General features: G+C 38.1%; 1 long non-coding RNA gene across 1 annotated transcript in view; it reads right to left on the reverse strand.

The window, feature by feature from the left end:
- LOC119087785 overlaps window positions 1–7,649 on the reverse strand; it is a 47,914-nt gene extending 40,265 nt beyond the window's left edge. The window contains exons 1-2 of the long non-coding RNA XR_005091266.1: window positions 7,555–7,649; window positions 2,171–2,290 (exon numbers count right to left, since the gene is read on the reverse strand). This is a non-coding gene — a long non-coding RNA (uncharacterized LOC119087785). The remainder of the gene's footprint in view (window positions 1–2,170; window positions 2,291–7,554) is intronic.
- Between the last annotated feature and the right edge of the window lie 533 nt (window positions 7,650–8,182).

Below are 8,182 nucleotides of genomic sequence, written 5' to 3' on the forward strand. Positions count from 1 at the left end.
ATCCTGGGTTCTCTTCATGTGCTCTTAACCCCCTTTTGGAAGACTTTTGAGGTGATTACAGTCCACATTGATGATGAATATGATGTAAAGACAAATAGAAAAGTCTCCTCACATGGATTTGTCTAAAACTAAATGTCTAAATAGCTCCTGGACACACACAGTAGATTCTCCTTGGCTGGTAAAACGTCTCCTAAACTTCCCATTCTATAATCACCCAGCCAGACGTGCTGTTTTATCCCAACCATACCTCAGAACAGTTCCAGCTAACTTCAGTCTATGTCTCACCTGCATTTTAAGTGAAATGGTAAGAATAAGGAAAAGTCTGACTCTCCCAATCCTCTGAAAATTCAGACTAGTAATAAGTTATTACAAAAGGGTGTGTCTTCCCATATGGAATAGATTCCAAAGTAATTGCATCTTTTCATTTTCAAGATGTATGAATTATACTCGGGGGAGGGGCAGTTATGGGATTCCAAAGTAATCTGAAAAATCCATTTATATGACAGGATAATGAGTGGTTGGTCTTTCCCTCCCAGAGCCCTGTTCATTTTTGGTCAGTGCCCTTGTCTTGTGTCTGAAGACTCCAGGGTGTCATCTGGAGACAGCCACCTGCATCTGATTTCTCGCTTATGAAGCACTGGGGTCAGATCCAATGAGGGCATCACTGGAGAAATTCCAATTTGACTTGGTGTCCATGGAAAATGAGCACTGTAGAATGGGAAACCTTTCCCCTGCCTGTGGGAAACGCACCCCTCCCTCCCGTTCTCAAACTTTCAAGATATATCAGCTTCTAGTAGCTTCTTCAGAACTCTCTTTTGCTGCTGATAGTTGAATGAACAGTTCCTGCCTTTGCATTCTCTGCAGCACATCAATGGCCTTTCCTGCATCTGTCTATCCTTCCTCTACGACTGTTGATCTCATATTTTTGTTTCTTCTTCTCCTTCTGCATTCAAAAAGACTTCTGGACTTCCAAACACATAGGTCACATGAAAGAACCAAAGCATATTATTTTGGTTCTGTTATGTAAATACTTTTATGTTCAGGAGATCTAGCAGAATTTCATGGGCAAGCATTATATTAATGTCTCTTGACTTTTATTTTGTATTTGTATTTGATCACATTGCAGTGATCCAAAGTGAAAATTTGTGGTTTTGAGGGTTGTGCATAGCTCAGAAGATTTCTCTATACATCTCTGGAAGCCAACACAAAACTCTAACCCCAAAGGACAACAATTTATAGCAGTTTATATATCCTATATAGTATATATAGCCTGTTCCAGGCTATGACAGAGCAAAATCTGTTTTCCTGTATCTCCCACAGTGAACTCTCCCTACACATGTAAACTCTTTCCACAAAGTCAACGCTTCATGAATGAAGCAGACTCAAATACAACTAGCAGGATTAGCACGAAGCAAAAGTGTACCATGAAAAATATTTGAGCAGCTTGTCATAACATGAGTTCAAAAGACAGGGAGAGGGAGAGGGAGAGGGAGAGGGAGAGGAGAGGGAGAGGGAGAGAGAGAGAGAGAGAGAGAGAGAGAGAGAGAGAGAGAGAGAGAGAGAGAGAGAGAGAGAGAGAACAGGAAACGAAGCAGAGACAAGCCTGCCTCCACTTGCCCCAAAGTGCATGGACCAATGACCTTTTCTTTCCAGAACTTTTCTCATACTAAATGGTTTCCCTGTAACAAAGCTTCCACTCAATTGAGTCATAACACCTGTTAAACCTCTGTGTGGCTGACCCTGTGATCATTTTCTAAATATGAACCTTGAATATATCAGAGCATAAAACCAAAGCTATATGAACAACTGAACTTTTCTAAAGACGAGATACGCTGGTTTTCTCTTGTAACCAATCATGTTAGTGATGTGACTTATGACTTAGCTATAGTTCTACTCTCAAACTTCCATCATTTTGTTCTTTGAATAAAGGGTCAAGATAAATAAGTTAGTAGCAGAAAGGCTGTTTTAAGCTGTATTTCTCAATCATGTATACCTACAACACTTTTCTAGGAAATCTAAAGAGATAAAGTCAAAGAATGAATCTAATCATTAAAAGAAAACAACATGGCTATGATGCACTGTTTAGGATTACTAAAATACTTTTATTAGTCAGCCATGAGCAAAGACCCACTGAAGAAGAAGAGGAGATATGGGATCATTTGTCACCTACCAGCAGAAGCTTCTTCTGCACAGGACAAGGAATACAGCCATATTGCAAAGTCTTCGAGACCATGTGCAAAATTCCCCCAGAAGAGGGTGCTTCCATATTCAGGGCCTGGGGCAGTGCCACCTGTGAAGGAGATCAGCGTGAACGATAGGTTCACAACCAGAAAGACACCATCCCCTCAGTTCCTTCCTCTAGCTTCCCAAGCCTCCAGCTTACTGATCTCTGCCTTCGCACCTTATGCATCTGTCAATACATTGATAGACAGAACCAAGGATGCAGAGCCATTTTCAATAGCATCTTGTTGACAGAGAACCCCAATATCCAATCATTATGATAAAGTTCTCATATTTTTCCTGAAGTCCTAGAGAAGAAATGAAGAGCATGGTTCACTTTGTTATCTGATCAATTCGCTACAATTATTTGCAACACTAAAGGGAGAAAATTCTCTTCCCCTCTAAGAAACCTGGTCATAAAATAATGGTTGCAGCTTCCAGCCAGGCAAGTCACTCAGCAAACAATGACCTAAAGGCAGTAGAAGACACACAAGTCACCTTGTAAATATACCCTTCAGAGAGTTTGTCAACCTCAGAAGAAAGGAAATGAAGTGTTCCAAAAGCTGGGGACTGCAGGTGGAAGTGGGGATGAACAACAGGAAAAGTCTTTTAAATGCTTCAGAATGCACCTTGCAGTTCCCAAAGACCTGCAGCAAAAAGTCAATAGCTATGTCTAAATGATAGTTTAACACAAGATAAAAAATAATTATTCCAAGGTTTTTCTAAATTTTGAGTTCAGAAAACACTCATTATACATACATACATACATACATACATATATACATACATACACACACACACACACATATATATAGTGTATGTGTTTATATGCATATGGACATATGCATGTACACCAAACTAAAAACAGGATCCCCGTATCAGTAAAATAACAAAATATGTTTTTTATGGGACCCTCATTCCCAAATGCCTGTCTCATTGGATGAATTTATGGCTACCTGTTGACAAGAATAGCAGTTTTACCACAGTCCAGAATTATTCATAAACAAAGAACATTAATACCTAACATAATGTAAGAAAATATTTTTAAAGCTAAAGTCATTTCCATAATAGAGAGTATGTCTGGATACTTGGATCATCCAAGACTGCACGTTAAACACAAGTGTAATTTCAACCAAAAATGTCAAAGGGGCTTATTTATTTTCTTTATATTGATTTGACCAAAAAGAAAATTCAACTTTTTCCTGGGAGGATAGACCATACAGTGTGAAAGAAAAATGTTATAAATAAGATACAGACAAAATAAATGACAGTCTTCTTACTATTTAGCCCAGGCTATTCACCAGATCTCTGCAATCCTTTTGCCTCAGAATTCTCCTGAATGCTGAATTACAAGCATGCTCCACCATATTCAACAGAAATTTGCTTATGTTATTACTTTTGCTTTTCTCTGTTGTAGAATATTATTTTAAGATGTTTTATTACATTTGTTTATGCTGCAGAACATTTGTTTAATGATGCAAAAATGTATTGCATTCTTTTATGTTGCATTTGTTTAACTGTGTGAAGCTGTGTTACTTTACCTGTCTAAAACACCTGATTGGTGTAATAAAAAGCTGAGTGGCCAATAGCAAGGCAGGAAAGAGGATAAGCAGGGCTGGCAGGCAGAGAGAATAAATAGGAGAAAAGGAGAAAAAGGAGATAAAGGAACAAGAAAAGAAGGAGGATACAAGGGGCCAACAACCCAGCTACACAGCAAGCCATGGAGAAAGAAGTAAAGAAAGGTATACAGAACAGAGAAAGGCAAAAGGTAGACATGATAATTTAAGTAAAGCTGGCTAACAACAAACCAAGCTAAGGCTGGCATTCATAAGTAACAATAAGTCTCCTTGTGGTTTATTTAGGAGCTGGATGGCAGGTCCCCAAAAAAAGCAAAGGGTAATAGAGTCAAAATAATAAACTACATGTCTCCTTTTTTCTTTTTTTAAATTTTTAATTGGCTACAAAATAATAGACTTTGGTATGGGTTTTTCATGCATATTTCATTATGTAACTGATATGTCTCCCCTCCTCAGGTCCCCCTTCATTTCTCTGCCCCTTTTCCCTTCTCTTCCCTTTTACCTTCAGCACTTCCCACTTCCCCTTTGTTCTATCGTCTTCCCCACATCCTTCATTTAGAGCCTCTTTTTCTAGTCACAGGAGCCCCATCTCTAGCCTTCACCCACATTTTCAAAATCCAGTCGTCTGTTGATGAGCATACAGACCAATTCCATTTGTTAGCTCTTATATAAAGAACAGCAATAAACATGAATGTGTGAGTGTCTCTGTAGTAAGCTGTGGCATCCCTTGGGTCTCCATTTCCTGCACCCATGCAACTATTTGTGGTCATTTATTTTCTTGATGGTTGCCATTCTCCATTCCTGCTGATGTGAGATGGAGTTTTGAAGTAGTTTTGATATTTGTCTGTTGGCTAGAGTTATTGAACACTTTGAAAATATGTAACAGACATTTGTGTTTCTTCTTTTGAAAACTGTCTGTTCATATCTTTGGTCCATTTACTGATTGTCAGCTTCTTTTCTTTGGTTTTTAATTTTTTACAATTCCTTGCATATTTTGGCTGTGAACCCCTTGTTTGGGGTATAGCTGGCAAGACTGTTTCATAGTCTGTAGACTTTCTCTTTATTCTATTGATAGTTCCTTTTGCTGTGTGGAAGCTTTTAAATTTCATATGGTCTCACTTGTCAATTCTTAGGGGTTTAAAGACAGAATTAATTACACCCACACACTTCATTGTATGGGGACTGAACCCAGAGCTTCCTGCATGTTTGGTAAGAGCTTTACCACTGAGCTGGATCCCACCCCAGAAAGTTAAGAAGGAAATGCAAGCATAAGAGCTTATAAAATACAGTGTCAAATTCTTAGATGAATAATGAATTGTTTCGGTATAGACAAAATAAAAGCAAGAATACTAATGTCAGTCCTTATATAGCCATTTAAATTTCAGATGTATTCAAGGGGTAGACATGAACAAGAGCACCACTCATGTAAAATAACATAAATATCTTAAATTTCTTTTTGATCTTAGAATAGAACCATTATAGTTAAGTGTAAAATCAATATAACCCAATGCTGATAGATTTGACCCCCTAAAAGTCAAAATTTTCAGAGTCAAAAATGCCACAAACATTTTTAACTAAGGGGGAAATCTATGTATATACACATACACACACAAGAAACAAGGGGCACTAAAAGAATTAAGGTCTTTAAATATTTCAAGAGCATCAAAATCATAAGAAAAGCTACAAAAGACCCTAAAATGTGTTCAGTATAAACAGACAATTACAATAGAAGAAATAAACAGATAGCAAATGAATCCTTATTCTTTCTAATGAAAGACATAAATGTAAACAATGAAATATTTTCTTTTGCTAACAAAGTTGGCAATGTCTGAAATAAAAAATACTTGCTTTAGGAGGATAGCAACTTATAACCCCACTCCTGGTAAAAAGTAAAATCATTCTTAATTTCTAAGAGGGCAGAGTATGTACCCAATGCCTTTAAAAGCTGCACAGTTTTAATCAAAAATCCCTCCAAGAAAGTTAGTATGTGATAGTTTTCTAAAGTTTATCACACATTAGTAATAATCAAAATATTTATGTTGCAAAAATGGTAAAAGAAACTAGGTAGCATAAAGCCATTAAAATAGAATAATAGTTATGTAGTAAACTTCATACTTTATGGCTGAGTAAACAAAAACCATATTTTAAAACAATGTGGTTTTGATTTTGTAAAATCATAACACACACACACACACACACACACATTCAGAACTAATAGGACAGGTAGACTCTAAAATGCTATCAATACTTGTCTTCAAACAAGGATTCCAATTAGTTTTACTCTCTTAAGTTTTTCTTCTTTTTTTTAAATTTTTATTTATGTGTGTTGGTGTTTTGCCTCCATGTATATTTGTATGAAGGTGTCAAGTACCCTGGAACTGGAATCACAGACAGTTGTAAGCTCTCATGTGGATGTTGGAACTTGAACCCCGGTCCTTTGGAAGAACAGCCAGTGCTCTTAACTGCTGAGCCATCTCTCCAGCCCCCTTAAGTTTTTATATGTTTATAAAAGCTAAACCTTTCATGTAGGTTTAAAGTGACTCAATTCCTCTGAAAAAAAAAATAGAATTAAAATAGGAAAGAACAATATAAAGTAACTAAATGGGAGCATGATGTTATATCTATGTCTCTAAAAATATATGTCTCATAAAATTCTTTAGCAATCTTTTTGCATTTCTTTGCCCACATCTTCATGTTGGAAAGAGTTGCTGGCAACCTTCAATTTTAATTTAGTTCCTGGAAATCTACACCGGACCAGCTGGAGAAATGGACAAGTATGTTTTAGTGGCTATTTGCTTTGTCTTATGAACCTCTGCCTAAATTGCTCATATTTAGCTATTGGAAAGTTGCTAAGATGTGCAGGGGGAGGTTTAGAATTTAACAATGTCAACAATATTTTTTAAAATCTCAAGTTTATTTTCCCCCAAGGAGATGACACATAAAAACTAAACTTTGGCAGCCCTGGGGCATTTTCTATAACTAGACACATGTTACTGTCCTGAATGAAATAGATACTTAATTCATATTCCTTCCCAATCCATGACAGCATCCAAACTTTAAAGCACTTTCAGCTATCTGTCAGCCATGACAACACCAGAGACAAGTTAGAAAGGGCTGTGGGGAGTGAAGCAGAGGCCCATAATGTCCACCTACAGATCCACTTGAGAAAGCAAGGAGCATCCCTGAGAACTGAGTTCTTAGAAAGCAATAAAATCTGAGGTTCACCACTTTCCTTCTCAAAGTCTCAATTCTTTATCTGAAAACTAGGAATTGAAAACAACAACAATACTCTCATGGCTTAAAAAGGAGAATAAATTTTAGAGAAAGGACATCAATGGCAGTGGAAAAGATAGAGAATTCTGATGGCTATGACTTCAGTAACACTGCTGTGAGAAAGTTTAATACCAGAGGTTTTCAGGCAGCCTGATGGCCTGGTTAGTATCTTCCATCAGTTTCATGAATCACACGAGGTGACTGTTCTGTCAAATATGTACAGCTGCTGATAAAGGGCAAAGGACATGAATACTCCTCATGAAAGCCAAGATCCAGAGTAAATTAGAGAGGGGGTGTTTAAATTTCTCTTCTCTCTGAGGCATGCCAGGAATAGTTCTTCCAAGAATAATAGCTGCCATAAGAACAATCATCCTCTCTCTGAGTAATCACTGATGGCAGATGACGTGCAAGCCAACTGCTTTATTCAAATATGTACCAGGGGAAAATTCCATCCTTCTTCCAGAATTGTCCTGGGGACTCTCACCCTCCAGTGGTAGGTGACTCTTCAGTGCCTTCCCTGCTCAGTCCCTGCCCTCAGGATTCTTTCTTCTCCCTCCACACTCTGCAGAATAAACTGCAGGTCCTGCTGAAATGAACGAGAGAAAGAGCTTTGAAACTAACATCATCGCCTACCGCCGCCCCAGAGAAGACGAGCTTTTGATGAAGAGAAGCATCCCTGGAGAGAGATTTTTTCAGAGTTCTGGGTTAGAAGGATGCTAGCTTCTAACCATGGCTAGGAAGCACCAAGATGTACCCCCCAGAACCCACATCCTGATCACTTTAGGGAGCTTAACAAAACCTTGATCAATAAATCTAAAACACAAAATCTTTTGGATTGTAATTTCTTGTTCTCCTGTGAACTGGAGGAAAATTGAGGAGACAGGGAAAAAAGCATACCCACACTTACTCTAAATGACTATCATCAAAAACTACAGCTGCCTCCTCTCAAGATCTGCACATGAGGAAGCCTCCAGAATCCCAGCAGAGGTAGGTGAGGGAGGAACAAATAAAGCTCTGCCCCTAACTGAGGAGCTGGTGGCAGACAGCGGCTACTTGGAGTAGAAGAATCATTCTTCTTTGGGGGGCATGGCCACTGGTGGGGTGTCTGTGCC

Source organism: Peromyscus leucopus, chromosome 4 (assembly GCF_004664715.2).
Source record: "Peromyscus leucopus breed LL Stock chromosome 4, UCI_PerLeu_2.1, whole genome shotgun sequence".
NCBI classification, from domain to species: Eukaryota; Metazoa; Chordata; class Mammalia; order Rodentia; family Cricetidae; genus Peromyscus; species Peromyscus leucopus.